This window comes from Brachyistius frenatus, unplaced genomic scaffold, assembly GCF_029030835.1.
Source record: "Brachyistius frenatus isolate BFR_SWC_R1_liver_20210118 unplaced genomic scaffold, ASM2903083v1 Contig_7, whole genome shotgun sequence".
In the NCBI taxonomy this organism is placed as follows: domain Eukaryota; kingdom Metazoa; phylum Chordata; class Actinopteri; family Embiotocidae; genus Brachyistius; species Brachyistius frenatus.
The window spans coordinates 1,172,672-1,197,681 of record NW_027210606.1 but is presented as its reverse complement, the minus strand read 5'-3'; the positions used below and the strand labels follow the sequence as shown (position 1 = coordinate 1,197,681).

Here is a 25,010-nt window from a genome sequence, read left to right as displayed (position 1 = left end):
CCCACATGTCCATTACCTGGACACGAACAGGATGAAAAACAACAGCTGGCTCTCTACTCTGCTGTCAAACTCAGCTGAGCACCAACTTGTTGTCAAGGCAAGACTGGGTATTAAAAAAAAAACAGGCAGGTGGAAAGGACTGCACATCCCATGGGTTATCAGATGGACAGCTCTCATCACAGATGGCATGTTAAATTCTGTCCAACTACTCCAAAAACACAGTATACATGGAAATAAAATGCCATATGAGGAGCAAGTCATTAACATCTGGCCAATCCCATCAATAAAACAATATGAACATATCTCAGTTGTGTAAATAAACCTCATTAAACACCACAAATGAAGTCTATTACCCGAGGACAGCATATCACAGCATTGTCTGCTTACACAACATCCACTCAGGCAACTTGAACAAATTACATCTGACTGATTAATAGAACCTTGGAGGTGTCACAGCACATATGTCCAAACCCATTGCAAGAGGCAGAAGCAGCCCATTTTGAGCGATGTGTTGCTTATTTAATAAGCAGGCTGGCTCGAGCGTTTCAATTTTTTCTGGGCACAAGGAGGGATAGAAGGAGGGCCGGTGTGAGGAGTGCTGTGGGTAAATAGAAGATGAAGCACAAGAGGAGAAGCCTGTCGAGGAAAACCGTGGTTGTGTAATTCAGAGTGTGTCCAGTTTTGTGTGTGTCCAGGTGATTGGTTATTGCAGAGGACCTAATGGAGACCAGAAAGGGAGCCATAACAAACATGAGGGAAATCAAACAGCTGAAATTACAGCTCACACTAAACATTTCATGCAGCAGGTTTGGTGCCTGTTCTTTCCCAGTTGGACAGCTGAAAAACAATATTCATTTTTCAGCCTATTCGGAATGTATTGTGGCATCAGGCAGGTGAGAAATTCTCAGTATTGGAATGAGACAACAGAAGATTTCGACAGTTATCTCTTGCGCCACATGGAGCCTCCTGGCCTTGTATCAAATCCCTGGAGTACCTTTTCTCCAGCATCGCCTGCTAAACTTGTTACTAAATTGTCCCACTCTTTCAAAGAATAAAAAATCCCAGTGGGTGTTGACTTAAATGCTTTTTGAAAAACCCTGTGTTACAGTCATACCAGAGAGTTCATTCATTATTCAACCTTTGCTGTGCAGTCATGTATAATTGTGTCCCAGGGTTCAACTCATCATTTATTGCTGATGATGTTAAAGTGTAAACTCAATTTCAATCTCTGTGAGCTTCAAATGCCTCAGAGGCAAAACACACCATGTTACAAAGGACAAGGCTGCTGATGTGGGCCACAGCCTCCGACACGACATCAACAGTGCAGCATCAAAGAGCAGCAGCAGAGCACAAGTCCAGCCGGCAAACACAGCTCAACCCACAGATCCCACTCTACTCCATGACAGTGTTGGACTCAATTAGAGAAAAAGCACTGGGTTAAAATGCCTGCTGTTAGTGTAGATGGGACCAGGTGTAACAAGTAAACAGGACGGTAGTTTGGATGTAGCCACACTATGAACTGTGAAAGAGGACACTGATGAGAGAGACAATGGTGGAAAATGGTATGAACTGAGTGTGCTGTAAGCTAAACAAGCAGCTGTCACACACAAAACAACCTTTAAATAAATAAATCATGCCAGCTGCATGAGTCTAGTGATGACAATGGCAGCACAACAAATCCAGAATCTGCAGTAAAATGAAGAGATGCTGGATGCTAATGTGATGCCTTTGATCAAGTATCCCTGACAGAGGGCAAAACCTTCCACTTGTTCAACACACTCCAGAAATGGATTCTCCTCGTGCAGAAAAAGTTTTACATTTTGGAAATTTACAAACCTCCGGTAAAGGGGGTAAGCTTTTGTTTGTTAGAAATCCTTCCAGTCTGCAGCTCCCTCTGAAACCACAAATTGACATGTTTATGTTTGTATTTGCATTAAACCAATACGATGCAATGGATTGATTTGTTAGTTCCATAGTGAACATTGTATTGTTGCCCTTGAGGATAAAAAATATAGTATATTTTCGCCAATACTAAATTGGTGCAGCCAGATATCCTGCCAAAGCATGTAATACACCCGTCAGTCCACGAGAAGATTCCGTGTCAGTGTCATGTTTTTTCTCACTTAGGTGTGAAAAGCACAGAAATGTATGATCAGGGTTGAAGAAGAAGAAGGACATGTGACAAAGTACAAAGAATGGAAACATTGCGTTGGGAGGAGGAGGCTGGGGGTTGTTGGATGGAACAAACACAGAACCTTACCCTGGACAAATGTTGTTTTGAGTCAGTGAGACAGCAAAAGTTATGTGGATTTCTTTTAAATAAAGTATGAACATAACGTAAAGTATTTAACTCTCATAACATACATTAAGTAACTTACATAATTTAGACGATGTAACACTGAGGTAGCTATGCACAATTTTTAAAATTTGCCTAAACATACTCTGAAGCATGTAAGTATATTTTTTTTACCATCACCAGAAATTAATGTGTGGACTTTTATTTAACTGTTGTGAGTTTCTCTGTCCTATAATCCCAATTTGAATAAAAGCAGTAATACTGAAAGAGAATCTCAATCAAGGAGAGGTTCTCATACAAAAGACAGGCTGTAGTTTGGAGTTCATGTCAATTACCAGAGCTCCCTTCTGCCAGAACCTTGCTTGGCAGCATCGGTGTGTCTGTAGGGAGTGGGGGTGGTAGGCCGAGCTTATATTTACAATTTTCTTTCTCTGTCTCTGCCACCATCCATCAGTTCCTCCTTCCATCAGCCGGCTGGTCCACCATTTTGATTTAAGGAACGGCCCCCGAAATAAGACTTGCCTTCTTCTCTCAGAGTGTGCTGCAAATCAGACCGATAAGGCCTTAGCTTAGTATTAATGGTGCAGAAAATTAAATTAAGGTCAACGGTGGGAAAGAAAAATGTCTAAGTGGGGAGCAGGAGGAGCCGAGGGAGGAGAATTGGGGTAATGTGAGAGGAGAGGAGAGGAGAGGAGAGGAGAGGAGAGGAGAGGAGAGGAGAGGAGAGGAGAGGAGAGGAGAGGAGAGGAGAGGAGAGGAGAGGAGAGGAGAGGAGAGGAGAGGAGAGGAGAGGAGAGGAGAGGAGAGGAGAATTGTATTCAGGGAAGAGATAAAATTATGAGAAGACTAACAAAATAAAGATGGAAGAAGGGGGAAAAGGATGGCGATAGAGAGAGGTACATATGCAGCAGGAAGAGACAGCAGGGCAGCAGGGTGGGAGGATGGCGGGAGGCAATTTCGGGTGCAAGATGGTAATTGTCCAGCTTTTTCAATAAAAAGGCCTTTAAAAAACTATTTCATTTTCCGTCCACAAACTCATACTGTTAATGGGATTTCTGCTCTCTGCCCCTGTTGTCATAAACACACACACACACACACGGAATGACAAACAAGATTGGCCTCACTTTTACACATTTACCATTTCTCACCCTCTGTCTTTCTCCCATGAACTCTCAGTCTTTATTCAGATAGCCATTAACCACAGACACAGTTAGTGATTCTACACACACACACAAACAACCACACAAATGCTCAAATGCACAAAAACAAAAAGGGAAACAGGGACATGGTGTGCAAATGTTCATCTCTTACCGTGATGTCATGCCAGCATAATATATTATTTTCATGCCAATAAATCATGTTGAAGTGAATCGAACTGAAATAGAGTCAGAGATTATGAGGTGTTACATCCTGTTATTTTGCTCACGGCTTTTTAAATTACACAATGTCCTCCGAAAAAAGCCCGATGCTGCTTCTCAAACCATGGAATCGCACACTTATCAGCTCCATGGATAAGAGAGTAAACACTTTAACCGCAGATGTTCTGGGCGAGGAAGGACTTTGTGTCTACGAGTGTGTATGTGAGCGAAACAAAGTGAAGAAAAAAAGTGACACGTTGCAAATTCAGAGATAAATTACAGATATGATATTGTCGGCATCTGAGGGTGTGCTCGCATTCCTTGTGCAGATCAACCGATCTATAAAAACCTGAGCTCGGGCATGCTGATGATTCCAGTGTGTGTGTGTGTGTGTGTGTGTGTGTGTGTGTGTGTGTGTGTGTGTGTGTGTGTGTGTGTGTGTGTGTGTGTGTGTGTGTGTGTGTGTGTGTGTGTGTATCTGAAGTCAAATATACAGTATGTGTGTGAAATTGAGATGATTTTCATTTCAAGGAAAAGTAAGTACAAAATCTTCCAGCCCATTTCACAAAATGACCATAATCTGTCTGACCTTGATGGGGTTTTTGATTGATGATGGTGACTCAGCAGTTGCGACAGGTGATTCTGTATTCTGTCATGGAAAGGAAAACACTCCCTTGCCGATGAAATGTACAAACGCTCCCTATCCTTCACACATGGTTTCCACCACAGCAGTGGAAGGTAGGGCAATGAGCGAGCACCCAGAAACACAAAAAACTGTGAATCTGTTATGCACTGCAGTGTGGTGGTATCTAAAGTCCTATCTTATCATTACAGGTGTAGAGAAAGCGTTACGTGGCTTCCTCACGTCCCTTTTGATACAGTGGCTGCAGTTGACTTTGCACTTGTATGAATCATCTTTAAATGATCTTTATTTTGTTCAAGATTCAGACTTTTAACTAAGACCCAGCAGCCAGCTTGCATTACACCTATTATATCTGCTGTAGCCCTGAGTACATTTTAGAATTGATCTGAAGATTGTTTTTTTAATTACCTACAAGGACTTGCCTGGCAGAGCTACAGAACTTTATCAGTGAATTCCTCCAGAAGTCCTGACTGTAACTCGAGGTGGCTGAAACTTTTAGATTTCCTCTCAAAGTTACCAAAAAGTCTGAGGCAGCTGAAGTATATTTTGTTATTTGTCTTTGTTATTTTACTGTATTTATTTTCTATTTATTCAAGAATTGTAGTTATTTTCAGCGTTGCCTTTTTTTCTGCTAAATTTGGCAGTGAACTACCTCGCAAGGCACTCGCCTTACCATCAGGAGCACTTTCAGGATTGATGTTGGCTTGAGTACGTGTGGTTAATAGGCAGAGTTTGGGATCAAACCACCAACTCTGCCATCAGTTAAAAGTCAATTACAAAGTTTGTGTGTCAAATCTTTCTTAATTTCTTATTAACTAAAGGTGGTTTCACACTAGTTATTTACTAAAAAAAAACGGTGCACAATTAAGACTGAAGAAATCTCTTTACTACTAAGTTCTTTAGGAAACTTTTTTAGGAGAAAAATGTCAATCCATCAAAGTATTCACTTTAACATCACAGGCTGATGAATAACTTAAAAAAATAAGGTTAATATATTAAACTTACTGTATGAAACTGTCTATAAGCAGGTAAATGTACCCATTTATGTGCATTTCAGAGTTAGTAGTACTGGTAAATAATAGTAATAATTATTATTTTTCTGTTATGTGAACCAAAGAGCCATTGTTTGGTCATTTAGTTCAGTGCTACTACCCTAAATCGTTTGTGTATTGTGATTTCAAATCTTACCAAACAACATTTCATGCAGACATTAAGTACTATTCAAAAGTTCCCCGCACTAAAAGTAAAGTGACGATGCCTTGAATTTCACACACTATTCAATAAAGAGAAAGATCCTGAATCAGATTAATATTTGGTATGATCAGTCTTTGTTTTTAAAAGAACTCCAGCACTCTATCACATCTTTGACTGGACTACTTGTTCATCTTGTCCATTGAGACAGTTCCTGATGAGTCTTAATGTTGTTCGGGGTCATTGTCACGCTGCAGTTGGGACCAGTTCGATTCCTCCCTGATGGTACTCTGTGTCGAAAGAGCCTCAAACCTGTGTCAACCTATTCCTCACAACTTGTGCAGTATTCATTTGCATGGGGCAACTAATTTTAATTCAATTCTCCACTCATTAAAAACTCATCTTTGGATTTACAAAGGCTTCTTGTGACCAAGACAACTGATTAGACTTCTTCTTAGGAAGGTGTGGGCGAGTGCAGACTCACTTTGACATCCCTTTGGCTTTCTCAACTGTTTTGTCACATTTGAAAAGGCAACTTACACCTTTATTATTCATATTACTGTATGTACTTTAATGATCTCAGCACATTTCTAGTGTAGCCTCAGGCAATTTGGACCAGTGAGGAAATTTAGTCTGTAATAAATTTAGTCCATAATGTAATCTATTGAATTAATAACTCAAAACACCTGTATTCATGTCGATGGGCTCTGGAGCAGTACAAATCTGATTTTATGGTGGAATAGGCAAAATGCCAAAGTGATATTCTCTACAGCTACATCAAGGAAAGGAATCAACCATCCAGCTCATGTTTGTTTACTGTTTAAATGTCACCACCTGCTGCTATGCGTATATATACACAGAAACTCCCATGTGTCCATCCCCACAGAGATCAAAACATTATACAAGTTTTTACAATTCGATCCAATAACAGCCTTGTTGTACTGTAACTGAAGTGTACAGCTTTTCATCTTTTTATTTATGTCTTAAGTAATGTTGGAAGCTGCTATTTATGGTATCATTTTACACTGTGCTGGATTACTGTACATTGCAATGTGTACATGTTGTTTTGTCCTCTATTTGTCCACATTTGCTGCTTCTGATGGCTCCTCATAGTTGGCATGTGGTGAGATAAAATGACGCCCTTGTCACCTGCCTCTGGACAAGAAATAGTTTGTTGCAGATTCATCATAAGAGTCCACAAATAAGGCAGTAGAGGACAGGGGACCCAGGTCCACACTGTGAACCTGATTGAAAGCACAAGAGAGTAGCCATAGACGAGCGGCTACTGTGTCAAACCTGTAATGGAAATCAAAGTGACAGAATTCCTATAGCGAAGCGAGAGAAATGACAGGCTATGACAATGTAAAGTGAGAAAAGGATCCTTTGAGCATTATTTGGAGTGAATCAAAGTGAAATTCATATCTGAAATTTTCAAGTATTGTGCTATCACCCTTTAATACAGTAGAACAGCGAGCACTGTAGCCTTGCTTTCCAGCATTAAACCTGTAATAGAACTGCAAGTAAGTATTTCACAGAGGAAAGATGTAACTATAATTGGCCCTTTCTAACCACCCAGAAGACAGATCATTCCCAGTAATCTGTTGCTGTGTGGTTATTTGACTGTATTGTAGAGGAGTTTGCTCAAATCATTTTAAATCTTCAACTGGTTGTAGTTGTCGTATCAATATTTTTTAATGAATTGATTAATGTCTATAACCTTTCAAAATATTGTGGTTAGAAGTTGATATCTTTGAATGGATTATTTTGCACAAAAAATGTGCCAACCTGAAGTCATTTCACTATATAAAACACAAAAGCATCAAATTCACACACCCAAGAAGTTGGAGCTCATATTACTTAAACAATGAATTAATCTATTTTCACAATATGATAAACGTACAGAAGCCAGCTCTCATCATTATGTGAACGTATGAACCTCTGTGATTTTACACACCGCCCACTTGGTAGACTGGCCTTAAATAGAGGAATGGGTATTTGTGGACGTACCTTTTAGTATCATCCTGCAGCCTGGTATCACACCAAAGTGTGTAATAAACCCGTCAGTCCAATGGAGGGTACCGTGTCAGTGTTACGTTTTGACTCACCTTGGCCAGTTAAATGTAACTTTACAAAGTACAAAGTGTGATAAAGTTTGTGTATGGAGGAGGCCAACGTGATTGGATGAACAAAACACTTAGCCCCGTTTCTTAAAACGAAATCCACGAGTGTGGCAAGGAGCTCAAGGAAGATACTCGCATAACGTAATCTATTCAACCTAATTACATGCGTAACATAACTCATGTAAAATTACTTTTTTCAAACTAAAACTATGATCTTTTTCTAACCAACTACCAAGTCGTTTGTGTACTGTTCTCCGACCAAATTGTGACGGAATCAAATGTAACCAAACCTTTATCTTCTCCCTAACTTAACCACATGGTTTGTTGCCTAAACATAAGGCACCTTACTTCTTGGGCTTACATGCGTGTCCTTTTCACACCTAAGCAAGGCAAAACGTGACACTGACAAGGTATCCTTCAGTGGACTAATGGAGGGAAATTCCATGCTTATTGGTATTATCACCCATAAGGCATTGTTATTGAATTATCGCAACCGGTTACTTTCTTCTTCTCAATTGTTACAGCGAAAAATCCCTAACTTAGCCCGCCATTGCAACCATTTAAACATGCTGCCCCTCTCTTGCCTTCTGAGACCAGTGTTCTGACTGACATTGAATTAATTACCTCAGAGAGCATCAGCAAACCAACGTGAGCCACAGGAACTGAGCGCCTTTAAAAGTGGCACCAATGTACCTGTTGGCCTGCACTGCAGCATACAGCAGCAGCAGGGATCAGGGTCTTTATTCTTGGTGTGGCTTAATGGATAGAGCACGATTCAAACACTGCCTGGGTTAGGAGTTCAGTTTTCCTTGGTGGCCATCCACATTAAATTTCTATGAGCAGCTGTGAAATTGGAAGGAGCTTTGCACATATGGTAGGTAGGTATATACTTTATTAATCCCCGAGGGGAAATTTTTTAAATATGTGAAACCAAAAGGTAAAAAAAATAATAATAATAATCTGGCAAGCATCACTGCTTCAGCAAAAGCAAAGGAAATGAGCTACATCTTAAGCATTTAAGTAGAAAAATGTGTGTGAATGAAACGTGGACGCATTGTAGTTTTACTCACTGTCGTATATTACTGATTGACCAGCAGTATTGGTTTGATTATATATTAACCTAATTAAGATGCTCATTTGAATTTCAATCATGAGACGAATGACTATGTGTACTAAGATTGATGTCATTCAAAGTTATGGAAAATGTCACCCACTTTGCAGCTCCCCTCAATTCTACGGAGCAATTTAACACCTTTCAGCTCATTGTTTTTGTTTTGTGTCTTGACACGAGGCGGTGTTGGTTTAGCCCTATGGCTCCTGTGGTTTATCATAGTTTTTCTAGCAACAGCGACCAGGTGGTGAATAACCTAAACATAAGGTGGCCGGAGACCAGATTTCATATGAATACTAATCTTCCGTCTTTATGCTGGATTAATAGTTTGCTTTATAATCAATGTATGTCATAGTATTTAAAAGATGAATGCAGTATGATCTCTGTACGCCACTTAAAGAACAATTATAGGTTAATTTGTAAAACATTACAAAAGTCTCAGAAACTAGTTATCATCTGAATGCAATGATTAAGCATTTAGAAGCATTCTCTGTTCATGTCAACCAGCTAGAAAAGTCAAATAAGTTCATTTTCTTGCCCTGTAATCCCCTGAATCGTTCCTTCTTCAGAGGCCTTGGAGACCCAGAGCCAGACCGGGAACTAGCAGTCAGACTGAACCCCAGGGGAAGGCTTCACACTCAGGCAGAACTTGGCTTGCCTCCACCGCTATTCCTGTGAGGCCTCCGGGAGGAATGTCACAGCTTCTAATGGGCACAGATGGCAGGATGTCATGAGCTAAGTAATGTGTGAATATCTAGTTCCACTGTTACATTCCTTCAAAGACAAAAAAGTCAACACTGCAGTGCACCATCGCATGACAGCACAGATGCTAATATCACACAAACAGACAAACTCTTATTGGACATGTTTTCATAATTGAACCAAAAAACTAAAGATTAAAGTTTTTTGTTTTTTTTTGGGGGGGGGGGTTCTTGTCAAAATCATTTTACTGCCCTTCATTCTTGATCCTTAATAATGTTGCAATATATTGATGACCTTCTTCCTTCAAACAAAAGTATTTCACCATCATATTGGTATCAAAGCGTACCTATGAAACATTATAAATAGCCCAAGAAAAAGGTTGCCCAAAAGACGAGTAATGAGCCATTAAAGTGGATCGTTGACCATTAACCTAAACAGAATATAGTGCAGAAAAAAGGGGACACAATGGTTATTTACACTACTTATGTTAGACTTTATAGGTTTCTTTTTTTTGTTGCGACTTCTGGTGTAGTGTACTTAAGATGCTTCAAGAGAGAAAACTCATTACCATATTTTGGTGACAATGACGTTCAATTCTTGAATCAAACACATATGAAATTGTGATCAAATTTACTGGAAGTACCGAAAAACTAAGACAAACATAAACACTTATTTGGAGTTGTGTGTGTGACCACCTGAAGAATAGAAGTCGAGGTTGACTTTTTTTTTCTCTTTCTTTGGGTCTCCACCATCTCTTCGGAAACAAATGTGTTTTTAGCGCTCGAACGTCAGCAAAACATTTCTGAATTTATATACCTGTAGTTTAAAGTTGCTGAGTTGCCTGCTCTTTTTCAGCTCTGCACTGAGCTTCCTGCTAACATTAAATTTGATCTGTTAATTTTGATTTAAAGTTAATAACCAACATAATGGAAATATCAACGCATGTCTAAGTAAATAGTGTAGAATCAATGCAGAGGTCATTACTCCATAAACTCCAAAAGGAAACCAGCTGAACAATGCAGGCGGTCGTTATAATGTATGTAGAAATGTCTTATATTCTATATGTATGTCAATATTAGGATAGAAAATGTGAGTGTGATTCACATCCCAGAATGCAGTAACACCTGCGAATGACGGGCGCTATTGGTTTTGTGTGTCCACCTGACGGTTTGTTAGTTCTGCATTCAAGCAAGATAGGAAAGAGAGTATAAGATCCTCTGTGTGTGTGTGTGTGTGTGTGTGTGTGTGTGTGTGTGTGTGTGTGTGTGTGTGTGTGTGTGTGTGTGTGTGTGTGTGTGTGTGTGTGTGTGTGTGTGTGTTCGTGCTTGCGTGCGTTTGTGTGTGTGTTCTGTCTGCGTATCTGTGTGTGAATGCCGTGAACCTTTCTGTCACTCTACATCTACCTGCCTGCCAGATGCCTGCTAACAAGGGACTAGCTGCTCGCAGGCTAATACACTACCTGCCCATCACACACAAGCCCACACACACACACACACACACACACACACACACACACACACACACACACACACACACACACACACACACACACACACACACACACACACACACACACACACACACACACACACACACACACACACACACACACACACACACACAGAAACATGAACAGCATACAAACTCGACCGCGGCTGGACTGACTAATCAGTGTGACTCACAAATCTCTGTGTTCAAGACCTGGCCTCATCCAGATTGTCAGGAAGTGCCCACGCACGCACACACACACACACACACACACACACACACACACACACACACACACACACACACACACACACACACACACACACACACACACACACACACACACACTAGCATGGAGGTGAAGCCTACTCTGTATGTGGAGTGTGTGCTTGTGTTAGTGTCACAAACGTTGTCTGTCTATGGCTCTGAATTTGTCTTTATCAATTATATACCTGAAATAACACCATGACAGATCTGTGTGCTGGGTGTTGCTGTTGTTGTGTTAGTGTGTGTGCTTAGGTGTTGTCCCTGTCAAAACAGTGCAAATGTCAGATAACAGCTCGTATCTCGCTCTGAGAGGGGAAGAGGAGACAAATGAAAATATAGGAAAAGGAAAGCAAAGTAGTAAAGAAAGAGGAAGAGGAATGGAAGCAAATAGAAAGGGAGTGACAAGGACACCAAAATTGAAATCGGGTGCAAAGTAGAGCTCCTCCAAAAGTAAGTAGTACCCCGTCTTTGCCAAAGAATTCCCCTTTATTTGATAAAAGATTGTTAAAGCTACGTTACGCAAGATTTTATGTGAGCAGTGCTTCGAGAAATGACTCCTTGAGGGCGAACATAACCAGAATCCCACAGAGAATTGTCATCCCAGTGAGCAGCACTGTGCAGCTTCCACTGCTCCAGATTGTAGATTTCCAGCAGCTCTAATGTAGCATATCCATGCAAAGCCTCAATTCTAGCTGCCCGGCACAAAGCGCCTGAGAGCAAACGAAAACAAGTGACTGGCTGAAAACAGTCAAGCATGTAGCAGCTCGGGAGGCAGGTGTCTGAATATAATTCGAGCAAATATTGGATTTAAATTTAACAGGTGCTGAGAAAGATAACTCAAGTGGGATTCCCACTGTTGTATGAAATGGTTAGAATGTAAAATGTTCCTTTTATATTTTGTCTTGATGTCTTGTATGTAAAACAATTTACGTTGCCTTGTTCTTAAAATGTGCTACACAAATCACCTTACCTTCTAAATAAATCTGCACATCCTACAAAACCTAAGGCAAAGGTTTATTTCTAAGATATACTGTCTTTATCTTGCCCCAAAAATACGCACACTGGAAGATAAGTTAATAGCATGATGTCATCGAATCACAAGATGCAATCGTTTTTGCAAGTACACATTCCTTTTTATGCATTTATACAATTTGAAACAGCCCATAAAGGGAAAGAAGTGGCCAACAACATGCACAGCTAAAGCTAAGGAGAAACTGATACTTCTTTAGACTAATTATTTCTTATAATATCTTCTTTTCTTTTTTTTTTTTTATTGAAAACACAACTCAATAAGACTAACAGGGTTTCATGTGCTACAAACTGCTAAATATATCATTTTAAGTGTCACAATTAGCACCTCATAGCAAACATGGACAAATCTGATCAATGCAGATAGGAACTGACTTCAAAGAGACAAGGTCCTGCAATATGTGTATTCTAACCATTTTACTTCAATCCATCTGGGGCTGAGCTAAAGTTAATTGAGTGGTTGGGTCAAATCAAATGCTGGTCCTAATGCAAGAACAGAACATTAAACCTGACAAATGAACACCAACCACAAACAGCTGAGTGAGATCCACAGTGCATAGACTACATCAAACAAACTCATCCATCCATCCATTATCTAAACCTGTTTTGTCCTGTGCAGGGTCACGGGAACACTGGAGTCTATCCTAGCTGACTGATCAAAGGGGACAGCCTGGACAGGTCGCATGTCTATCACAGGGCCAATACAGAAAGACACACAACCAATCACACTCACATTCACACCTACAGCCAATTTCGATTCACCAATTAACCTGACATGCACGTCTTTGGACGGTGGGAAGGTCCCAACTCAGGAAAGTTCTGCTGTAAAATCAGTAAAATAACATCGAGAGATCAAGTTTAAAAGAAAGATGGGTCATTATGAACTAAGACAGACTTTAACTGATGCCACTACATCTGTGTTTGACTGAACCTCTTTTACAGCGGTAACAGATACTAAAACTCCACCTTGTCCTCCAAAAGAAGCTGCTTCAAAAACCCTTCACTCAGATATAATGTGGTGATTGAAAAACCATGAAATATAGAACAATCACAACCATGAAAAAAAGAACACTCCACATGAAGCATGTCGGCTGAATGTTTTGAAGGAAGATACTTTCCTTTCAAATACCGAGTCCAACTTCAGCAGAGCCTAAAGCGTCACTCCACTCGGTTGATTTTCACGTGTACATCTTTGGGAAGCAAAGATGAGTTAGCAGACCAATAATAAAGTGTTTAGCACTGAATATTTAGCAAGCCGCACACTGCTGAGCACGCGCTCTGCTGAATGTGAATTCAGGAGCAACAAATTTGCCTTCTTGCAGTACTGAGGAAACATGTCAGATATTTTGTGTGTGTGTGTGTGTGTGTGTGTGTGCGCGTGCGTGCGTGCGTGCGTGTGCTTTTACCTCATTTAGGCTGAGGCATATTTGCAGAGAATACAGAATCAATCTTAAGTGCTTAAATCCCCCTCATCCATCTCGCTCACACACACACACACACACACACACACACACACACACACACACACACACACACACACACACACACACACACACACACACACACACACACACACACACACACACACACACACACACACACACACACACACACACACAAACACGTACACATAAACTTTCCAAGAAAGAAGAAAGCTGGATGTATGAAGCTATAGTAGCCACAATAAACTCTTCCTACAACATACAGTACATGCATTGACACAAACACCCATAGACACACACACACACACACACACACACACACACACACACACAGAGAGGCTCATTTCAGCTGTCAGCTACATCTGCCAGAGCACGTGGCTTGCCTCAGTTACGGTATCAGCCATAGCTATGGTTTATTTATATCTGTGACTTGGCAAAGATTCACATGCAGATTGAACTGGAGCATGCAGATGCACTTACACACAAACACACACTAAGCTGTAGAGATAGAGCCAGTCACACACTCACTTCAAAATACTAAAACAAGAAAAAAAAAAAAAAAAAAAAAGTCTGAATGCAAATAAAAGAAACTTGGGCACCTAGACAATATTACTGTCAAAGTTGCTGTTCCTGTTCATTCATCACCCACGCGTATGGACAACGATGCACACACCAAAACAATATGTGCCTTTACAACTGCTCAGGAGCTGTTCGGGGTTGCTGAGAGTGTGAGCCGACAGAAGCTGAGAGGACGACAAGGAGGGGCCTGAAAGCTTTAACCTGAAAGAACAGGAGTTTGTGTTTTCCTCATCATAAATAAATCCACACACACACACACACACACACACACACACACACACACACACACACACACACACACACACACACACACACACACATGCCCCACATATCTTTGTCATGTACTGCCCTGAATAATTTAACCAACATTTAAACTGAATGTTTGTGGAAAGTGGCTGTGAAGATGCACTTCTGTCTCAGTCCTGACCTCAGTTGTTTTTTCGGTGAGTTTTTTTTAGTACAGGGATAGACAAAGGCTTCTCGTCTCATTGTCCCAAAGACAACAATGATTATTGAAAATGGAAGATGTTCATTGAAAAATGTTTGGAACTGCTGTCATTTGCTGTACATGGCATTTCAAGAATTTTGAGAGCAAAATGTTGACTGAAAAGAACACTTACAACAAATCACAATATTCTTTACTTCAAATAAAAGCCATTATTAGAAGCTATTCCAGGCATCTACTGGATTCAAGTCAGAGGTTTGATATTAGAGTGATTGTGTAGCCATATTGGTGAGAAAAAAATGCATATCATATTTCTGGTGTATCTTGTGAATAAGTCTGAGAATGTGTAAGAATCACATGAGAGGAGGATTTTTTTACAACAAAAATTGTGAACATTCAAAGCCTACTGCAAATTTATTTTGAAAAAAGTAATTCAAGTCTCTCAGTCTGTTGTTCACTGTGTTTATTGTCCCTTTAATAGGTTTGTCATACAGAGACCACCGTATTTGTTTAATTTAGATAGTCTCCTTTTTCATTCTCCATGGGGAAAGAAGCTAATGACCACCTAGAACTGCAGGAAAATTGTACGTATATGAAATTATGACTTAAAGAGACTTTAAAATCTGTCCTTGTTTTTTTTGTTGTTGTTTTTTAAAGAGTACTTAGAACTGGAAATCTACAAAAATGTATAACACAAACAACATACTGTATGAAGAGCAAAATAGAATCAGCAGATGTTACATTAAGATCAAATGTTTAAAAAGTAAAATGTCAATATACAGTATATTACAATAAATGTATAGTATAGATGGTTTCTGGTTTAAAAAAAATAAAACCTATGTCAACTTCTATTTATCAGATAATGTCAGTTGATAAATAGGAGCGTTTCCAGGCTTTCATGCCTTCTCTGTTCACGCTCTGACTGGCCACATCTGTGGCTGCATGTCTCGTGGCTGAGAACTCATTGCTGGATTTCAGCACCACGGACAGATGTCTGCAAAGCTGAGCTCATCTGGCCGTGAAGATTTTCAGCACCTTGGACAGAGACACACTCACACTCAGCTGTGAACGCTCCAGTTTGCTGAGAAACTTTTCAGAACATCACCCTTCATTTATTCAGTCTCTCAACCAACCGCTTCTTTTTTTTTTTTTTTTTGTCTTAAGGGTCATGGGCAGCGAAAGCCTATTTGGTGAAATGCAGAGAGACATTTTGGACAGGCCACCAGTCCATTACAATGCTAACACAAATATACAGACATTCACAATCATCCCTGTGGGCAGTCAAGACTGAGTCTTGAAGTCCACCTAAGCTGGAGTGAGTCTGGACTGTGGCTAGAAACCAGGGCATCAATGAGCATAACATTTGGACTCCACGCACAGAGGCCTGGAGATTGGATGTGCAACCTGACCACTGATTGGCATTGGATGGAAAGTCATATGGTCAAAATGGCCTCATATTGACTGGTTTTATTACTGTCACACAGGGATTTAACCTCACAAGAAACTACAATGTACAAAACTGAGACCAGCTAGCTGTACACCTTTTAAAAAAAAACCTGAAGCTGATGTCAAACAGCCTTGGGTATAGTTTGACAAAAGTGCCAGCTATCTGACTGACTAAACTCTTTTTATTCTGAGAATGTGCAGCAGCACATACAACAAATATAGTATCATCTAGACTTGTTTTTTTTACACCAGGAAGAAACCGTTCAGACACTTAAACTGCATGACACATTTTCAAAGACTACAAAAGAAAGAATAGTAAGACAAATAAATCATTGTTACTATTCAACAGCCTGCTCAGCTGTAATACACATCAACTTACAGAAGAAAAAAAGGCTTGCACCTGTAGACATTAAATCCAACTGAAAGAGCCTTGGGCATTTTAGTTTCTATCTTTCTTCTCTCTCCAATAGCGCGGGGCGTTCCGAGCAGAGACTTGCTGACTGACTTCAATTCGCCTTTTACCATTGTTCAGCACCATGGTAAGCTAAAACAAACAAAAAAAAATGTAATAAATGATTTAATAAACTTCTCGGGCCTATTTCACCACCATTCAATCTGCCATCATCTGCAGCATAACAAATAAATCTGGCCCTCTCCTATTTTGTCTTAAGGATTGTATTGCACAAGAACCATTTATATGTCTTGGTCTAATTTTTGTGTTGGAGAAAAACAAGGTGGTTGAAGTCTTTAATTTTGACCCATCTGAGTTAATTTCAATAAATATGATTTCTATTCCCCTGCATTTTCTCGCAATTGCCTTATTTGTTTGTTCTACCCTTTTTTTTTTTATTAACTTCTCTTTCAGCTTCGATTATTTGCTTTGCTTCTTGTTTAGATAGTGGAGGACTATGTTTTGGGCACTTCTTCTAAATGTGGCTACGTATTACTGTTAAATTTGTAAAGTTAATACAAAGTGTGAGTTATAATCCTTAAACTATAATTATTCAAATTGTCATTAAATAAATCCCTATTTTATGCACTCATTTTGTTTAGAAATTCCCATTCAATGTATTTATATTCAGTACTTACCTTTTTATATAGCACTTTCGATTCTTCATGGAAGATTCTACAATTACTGAACTTTCAAAACACGGCGTAGATTTCATTGAGAAGTTAATTTACAAACTGACAAGCTCCGAATAAAAAATGTAATTAAGCTTCATCAGGTTTCACTGAAGTCTGAGAACAGCAAGAGATTTGAATCACAGTGTGACACGTGTGGTAATATAATGTGCATTTTGTCCCTGTTTGACCTCCCCTGAATTTTGCAGACTCTGATCTTCAAACCGAATGCTCAAATCAAAACTATTATTATTGAATGTGTAGTGTGCTCAGGGCTGAAGATGCATCGTTTTTCTCTGTCAGAGCTGCTAGGAAACCACAAAGCCAAAGGAGAGGTGCTCGGAGCCATTCTCTAATAACTGATTGAATCTGTCACCTAGAATCTACATTTTTATTTTCTCTTCTGCTTTGTGAGGTGGCCCAAATGTCATGTGCAGAAATTGAACACAGACTCATTTCAAAGCATCTGACTCGTGAGTTAGAGACAGAAAATAGAACACTGCTGTCAACAGCAGTTTGAGATCTTACGGATAAATTAACATCTTTTCTTCTGGTGTCAGTTCTTTGAAAACGCAGATGAAGTTAATTGCTGGTAAATTCATTAGTTTGAGGTATGCATTACAGTGTTACCATGGCAACACAGTCAAAACAGTCATAAATATATACATCCATTCTTCATAGTTTGCTACAGGTTTCATATTTTATCCAGGATGTAGACCGAAAATAAACCACTCTTAAAGCCTAAAGTGAGTGAACAGATCACTGTTGTCAGGGATAATTACTGCTGAGCCTCTCCTCAGACTCATTGATGGACTGTTTTGTCCACTGCTCAGCTAAATCACTCATTGGCTCCTAGAAGAAAAAGATGCGGTGGAATACCACGTCCTACGCAGTGCCAGGTTGTTGATTGCCAAACACTGTGATGGAACCTGTTCCAGGCTACTGTGGATTGTAGCAAACAAAAAGTGGGAGATGGCCAAATGAACCGCATTCAGGAAAGGGGTTCTGTATGTGTGTGTGTGTGTGTGTGTGTGTGTGTGTGTGTGTGTGTGTGTGTGTGTGTGTGTGTGTGTGTGTGTGTGTGTGTGTGTGTGTGTGTGTGTGTGTGTGTGTGTGTGTGTGTGTGTGTGTGTGTGTGTGTGTGTGCCCGCTCACACATATGCCACACTCTGGAGTCTGAAAACAAACACTTGAGGGAGAGCTTGTCTGGAGGCAGAGATAAGCTCACAAAGTGGGCGGAGCAGTGTCTCTGGTTACTAGTTAGACTGAAACCAAGTAAAAACAGAGGTTTTAAAAGAGAGCACCACGTTGTGGAGTACTTTTTGTTTTTTGTGTTTACTATCATCAGATACAAAAGACGCCTGTAAGGAGGCTAACTGGCGCTCCATGTTATGCCGTAGAATCTTTCTTTACCTTGAAAGTAGCACCCATACGACCACGGCAAAGCAGGCGGCTTCTCAGGGTCCCCAGAACCTGAGGGGGCCCTTCATGCTCGGTGTTTATTATTATCACCAATGTTGTGATCATGTCTGTTACCCCACCGCTGATGATGCCTTACTTGGGGCGTTACCACCAACAACCCTCAATCAATGTAATACCATGAAACCAATGGAGGTATTGCTCTACCTTGTGTAGGTGCATGTTTGTCCTTGTCTTCGTGCATGAGATACAAAACATAAAAGCATTAGGTTGTACGGCTACTGGGAACAAACTCCACACTGCAATATTAACGCCTTGTTGGTAGATTGTAATAACTACATGAGGGAATAACTCCTCTAGAAAACAGTGTGGTGAGTTTGCTGTGTTAAGATAACCCATTTATTGTCTTTATCAGAGACAATAATGTTTTATTCTGGTTTGTTCTGTTTGATTTTTTTTTTTTTTTTACCCCAAAGTTTTGCACCCTGACCTGAGCCTGACAAAACAAAAATTCCAATAAAGTAAAGCACAAACATGCTAAGGGAGAGATTCTCATTCTGATTTAGGAAAGGCTTCATTATTGTATGTTATATGACCTATTATGCAACCAGTACATTGTTTTTATCTGCATTCTGGCAGATTTCAGAGGTTCCAACAACATTTTAATTGGAGTGTAATTTAAATTCAATAGTTGCTAACAACTAACTCAGATGGATAATATTCTTATTTTCAGATGCTACAGCGTCATGCACCTCTGGTTGATGGCAATTTGTGGCATCTTGCAACCACTAAACAGGCAACAGAAATGACTTATTGGCTCTTTAAAGCCAGCTGTGTTTTTTGCTAGTGGGCTTCAGTATCTTATTCTGCGTAGTTTTGATAAAAACTGCAGCCGTTCTCAGGTCAATTAATTATGTCAAATGAAACAAGTGTGCCAAAGATTCCTTTCCTTAAAGAATGATAATATAATAACTAAAGTGTCATGCTGGTTTAGGTCTGAGGGTAGACCAGATATGATCCGTGTTTTGGGACTCGTGCAGACCTCCTCCTGTGGCAGCAGTCATGTCTTTCTCCGTCCCTGCAGGGCTTAACTTTGAGACTGTTAACTCTTTGTAAATGTATGAACACACTGCATGACAGGGCTCCATTTTGTGTCAAAGTGTCACAGTGGCAGTCTGCAGTGAAGATGACTGTTGCTGCTTTCTTAGCTTTGCTGAGGAAAACTGTGGGCAAAAAAGCAACAAAAAAAAACAGCCACCACGAGGAGTCAAACCGCCGCAGCAGCAGTCCGAAGCGTTAAAGCAGTCAGCTTGGCTGAGAAACTGCAGAAGAGCAGCAGAAAGCAGGCACCATTTTGTGTTTATCAAAACAGCAGTTTATTCAGCATGGAGCTAATTCAATTCACAGCAAGGAAAATGACAAAAATAGTATACAATCTATAAACCACCTCAAAGCATTCCATTGCAATAATAATCCTCAAAGCATGACAATGACTTATAATGGTGTAATTGATTTTACAGTTGCAGTGTGTTTCTTTTGTGAATTAACATAATGGAACCAGAGTGTTCATGTACATTAAATACATTGAATCAAACACAGCTTCATTTGTAAATACCACTTCATTATTACAGCTAGGTTTATTGATCTCCATAAACCTGACTTTTCCTCTCCTCAGTGAGGTAATATCTCTCTTGAAAGGGGTTTAAATTCAAACTCTTAATTCATAAAAAAATATTATTATTTTTTTCTCAGCTTTCACTACCAAAGAAATTGATTGAATTTTAGTTACAGGGTCCTATTTCCGACCCCCTTGGTGCAGCAGAGAATGAGAGGTAATTCCACTTAAGCTCGTTATGGCCAAGCGGACAGTCAGTTATTTATAAATTTAAGAGCACACTGGCACCACCGTCCAAACTTCATGCAAGAGGAAACTGATATACTTGTCAAGAGGTTCAGGCTCTAATCACCAAATTTATGATGAGTAGATGAAAAGGTCTTTTGAATTGTAATCCCTTTATTTGTAATTGAATTGCAATTCATTTGTAGTTAACTTGAGTGCCTTTTATAGTTTATGGCTGAGATTGGCTAATGCCACCTGACGCTCACCAACTGCCTGATTCACATCCAATTCAGTCGACAAGAGTCAGGTCATTTTTCAATCTGTAATCAGGTAGGTGCATGTGTATTTTGGATAAATCTGCTCATGTGCCCACCGAAGCCACCAAAACAGCTCTCTGCTGGCTGCCCCAGACGTAGACCTGGTCTGAGCTGGCGGAGGCACTGTCAGGAGTTCAGTTTTGTCCTCCATTTTGCCCCCGATCACCTCTCCTCCTGTGTCCCCTATCTTTGCCTGTGGCCACGCCCCTCACCAGTCCCAGCAGATGCAGCCACTCATCCCTGATCACCACCTGCAGGTGTGCTGCATCATCCCTGATCACCTCCCCAGACTATATGTAACCTGCCCCTGCACAACTCTGGTTGTTCGGTTCATTGTGTGTTTTTGTTAGCCACCCGTCCGTCTTCCGTCTGCTCCCCGTCAGCTCCCGGTCAGTCCTGTTCCTGTTCCCGTTCCTCCGGCCTCTGTGTTTCCTGCGGATATTCCCGGTCAAAATCACTAGTCGGTGGAGTTGCCCTCCCGGCTAGGAGGATTGTTGACGCCGTCCCTTCCGCTGGTCTGCCGGTTGCCCTGTTACCCGTGTCCCCGCAGGAGCTGTCGGTTGAGTTGCCCTCCCGACTGGACGTAAGGTGGACACGCTCGGTGCCACCCTTTTGGTTTGTAGTTTTTGTTTGTTTATTTTTTGGGACAATAAAGACAGTATTTTTGGAACTGATACCTCGAGTCTGTGTGCTTGCATTTGGGTCCTGGAAAAAGATAAACTCCACCTCATAACAGGCACAAGTTCACCTAAACTTTGCTCTGCACCGGCGCGACTTCAAAGACTCACCCCCTGTTGCACAGTTTTGCCCATCTCGGTGCAATCAAGTTACTTTGAATGGAATTAACTTAAAATTCCAAATCAGCAGGAGTGCAGAAAAAAGCCCTTTGTGCCACACCAAAATACCACTGTTCCTGAACTTATATGAAAAGAGAGCCTACTGTCTGGTTTTCTTAAAATAAATCATGTTCAGTGTGGTATAAAAATGTTTAAAAAAAATTAGACTAATAATTAGAAAATACATTTTCTAGTCACCAGTGCTAGTCTCTTGAAATGTGCGGGAAAACATGTTGTGCCACAGCTCAGATTACTCAGGACTCAAATGCAGAAGTCAGTGAGACACCATAGACAATATAGAAGAGGACAAGTGGAAGCAGACCATGAAGCTAATGAGGGAACAGGGAACAGATGAGCGGGCGAGTGTGGAGAGTCAGGTGAACTGAGGCCAACTGAGCTACATCTGGCTCACTGCTAGATCATTATTGCTGAGTAATGAACAAAATGAGTACGTAAGAAAAGTGCTGTGCAAAGGTACAGTGTTTAACATTTTAATGTCTCTTTTTTTCTTTTACTTTAATCAAGTTAAGAATCAAAGAAGATTTTTAGCTCTTCTTTAGCTCACACACACCACCCCCCCACCTTGATTGACAGCTCTGTCAGATAATTTCCCTATAAAAAGAAGTTTTCATTCTTATGTGTCAGTTCCCAGTGGGGGACAGAATTCAGCTTATTTTTGGATGATGGATTTGGCTTTTAAGTAAATGACAGGAGACTGTTTTGGTCTGATAAACACTTGGCATTCAGTCTTGACAAGTAGCTGGAATAAAAGCCAGGCTCAACACCTTTCAAATCAGAGACAAAACAATGTGAAGACAAACCCAGACAGCTAAAACAGGGTTCTAAAGAAATAGATTAATCATGTATTCACTGCAGAAATTTCAGGCATGGAACGTTTGAGGTCGCAAGAATTTGTCCTGCTGAGTCAGTAAAAATTCACCTCCACACAATTTCATACAAAAAACAAATGCATACAAATAAGTACTGTACATGCACAGTGCACAAATGCATATGCACGAAGAGACAATATACATACAGTATGCACTCACACTAAACACTCGCAGGCTGCAGTACACAGTAACAAAGCTGACATTCAACATTTACTGCTTTAGCAAATAAAATGACTGACAACATTTCTGGTGGTAAACTCTCTCTCACACACACACACACACACACACACACACACACACACACACACACACACACACACAAATACACACGCAAACATACCACACACACTTGCACCAGTCAACAATCAAACCATTGTATTTTTACAGCAACTACACCCCCATGGCTCGAACCTCACTCACTGACATGTTCAGGGTCAATAACCCTAATTGATGCTCGTCTCACTGAAGCTGTCACTAAGCTTTAAACCTCCTGCCGTCATGCATACTCTTCTCTGACTGACTGATGCACACACAAACCTTTTTTTCTCTTTCCCCTCCCTCTGTTCTTCTAAACATCCACCACATTCTGTCATTTATGTCAATCATCCACTGACACAACTTTCTGTTTTAGATTCTTCTCATCCCCCTGTCACTGTCAGCTTTGCTGTACATACAGCATCTCGAACTCTCAGTCTCCACTTCGGTCTCTTATTTCACTGTTCACTCGACTCTTTCGCTCACTGCCTGAATGGAAGTGAAACATTGTCTTAAAAAAAAACAAGTGCTGCAAAAAAAGCTGAAATCTTTCATATCGGTTTACCTGTTTCTTAGCTACGTTTAATTGGTGTTGCATGAATTTATCTCGACACATGATGATGCTTGTTGTACTGTTCAAGAATACTACCTCATGTAAAATGAGTCCTGTAAATTGCACGGTGGACAGAATTATTAGCCATGTCCACCTCCTCCCAAGATGCTCGACAGGGTTGTGAACAAGCGACAACCAGCGGTGACGTCACCCATTGTTTTGTGAACGCCCATTATGAACCCTCGAGTTAAGACTTTATCCAGCACCATCTTGCTAGTTTGGAGCGGTTTGGAGCCGGACGTGACCATATTTGGACGAGTTGGGGGGGAGCGAGCGGTGGATCTGACTCAGTCTGACTGGAAACCCAGCGATCCTACGTCCCGCTCACCGATAGCCGTAACCTGACTGCATCATAGGGCTGTCAATCAAACAGACACGCACCCAAAAACACAGCTTTTCTAAAATTATTTTTTGAATAAGGACGGGATTAATTTCGGGTGGACGGCCAGAAAAACGAATAAGAAGAAACGACTTTCGCTAACGATACTGAGATAACTTGTGGGGAAATTTGAATGACTTTGAATTTTTTTGAGACTAGTTGAATGGAAGTCTATGGATCTGGAGGCTTTTTAGAGTCAACCTCTAGCGGCACTCTGTGGTATCGCAGCTTAAGGCACTTTTGCATGGGCCTCATTTTGCAGACCTGGAAGCTACATTTACTTTTATATACATTTAATGGTTGTAAACCAGGCAACTGATCCAGCAACGCTCACAGTGATGTTGTTTGTGTGCTGAATTGTCAGGCTTTATAGGCCCTACCAAGCCCAGGCAAATGAAGACATTTAGTTTAGATATGACCTGCCATTCAAACATTCTGTCACTCAGCATCAGCGGCTCCAAAAGGTCAAGTTCTGATAGCTTGTAAAACGTGTCATTTGACCAAGCTGGAACAGGCATTTAGTTGGTCTGAATGTCCACACCCAAAGGTGCAGGAAAAAGCTGGGCATGATAGAGCGGGGTGAGATGCAATAGTCAGTTTTATATAACAGCACACTCTTTCAAACAGTCTTTCCTGGAAGGCATGTGTCGTGTTGCAGAATACTGAATGGATACAGACCATTAAGATTCCCCACAACGTCCTACTTTCACAATGAGACAGTTCTGTTAATACCAAACAGGATCAGGCTCAACCCATTCTGACCGTTCCGTGATGCAAAAGAAACCTTCAGCCGCACAACTCGTCTTCACTCGAGTTCATTCCTTTTCAGCGGCCCAGTTTTGTTTCCCACAGCAGACCTACTTTTTGAGTCTTTGCTGACAACAGCAGCTTGAGCTCAAGCAAGACAAAATTCAAGAAGCAGTACATTCTGAGCAGAATTTAAAGGTTCATCCATATTTTTGTTATCGCGCTTTTTGCATTTTTTTTCAAAAAAATATGTTTCAAATCCCAAGACAACAGATGCAACGGTGCCCACATAAATCACCATGATGGGTCCAAGGTTTGCCCGTTTCAACACTCAACTGAACACTAATGGATGCTAGAAACTCTGCACTGCCTAATTTAAATCAGTTACATAATGTGTGACTTGTTGGAATGTAAAACTTGTGTACTGGGTCTGTGTCTTTGCCCATATAAAATTCTAACTGGATTTTGCACTTAA

General features: G+C 40.6%; 1 protein-coding gene and 1 long non-coding RNA gene across 2 annotated transcripts in view; one reads left to right on the top strand and one right to left on the bottom strand.

Moving 5' to 3' along the window:
- The window catches only part of LOC138615728 (protein phosphatase 1 regulatory subunit 29-like), a 238,873-nt gene that overhangs the window by 197,495 nt on the left and 16,368 nt on the right, over window positions 1-25,010 (bottom strand). The window lies entirely within an intron of this gene.
- LOC138615739 (uncharacterized) overlaps window positions 4,087-25,010 on the top strand; it is a 208,775-nt gene continuing 187,851 nt past the window's right edge. Inside the window, exon 1 of the long non-coding RNA XR_011310551.1 lies at window positions 4,087-4,137. This is a non-coding gene — a long non-coding RNA (uncharacterized lncRNA). The remainder of the gene's footprint in view (window positions 4,138-25,010) is intronic.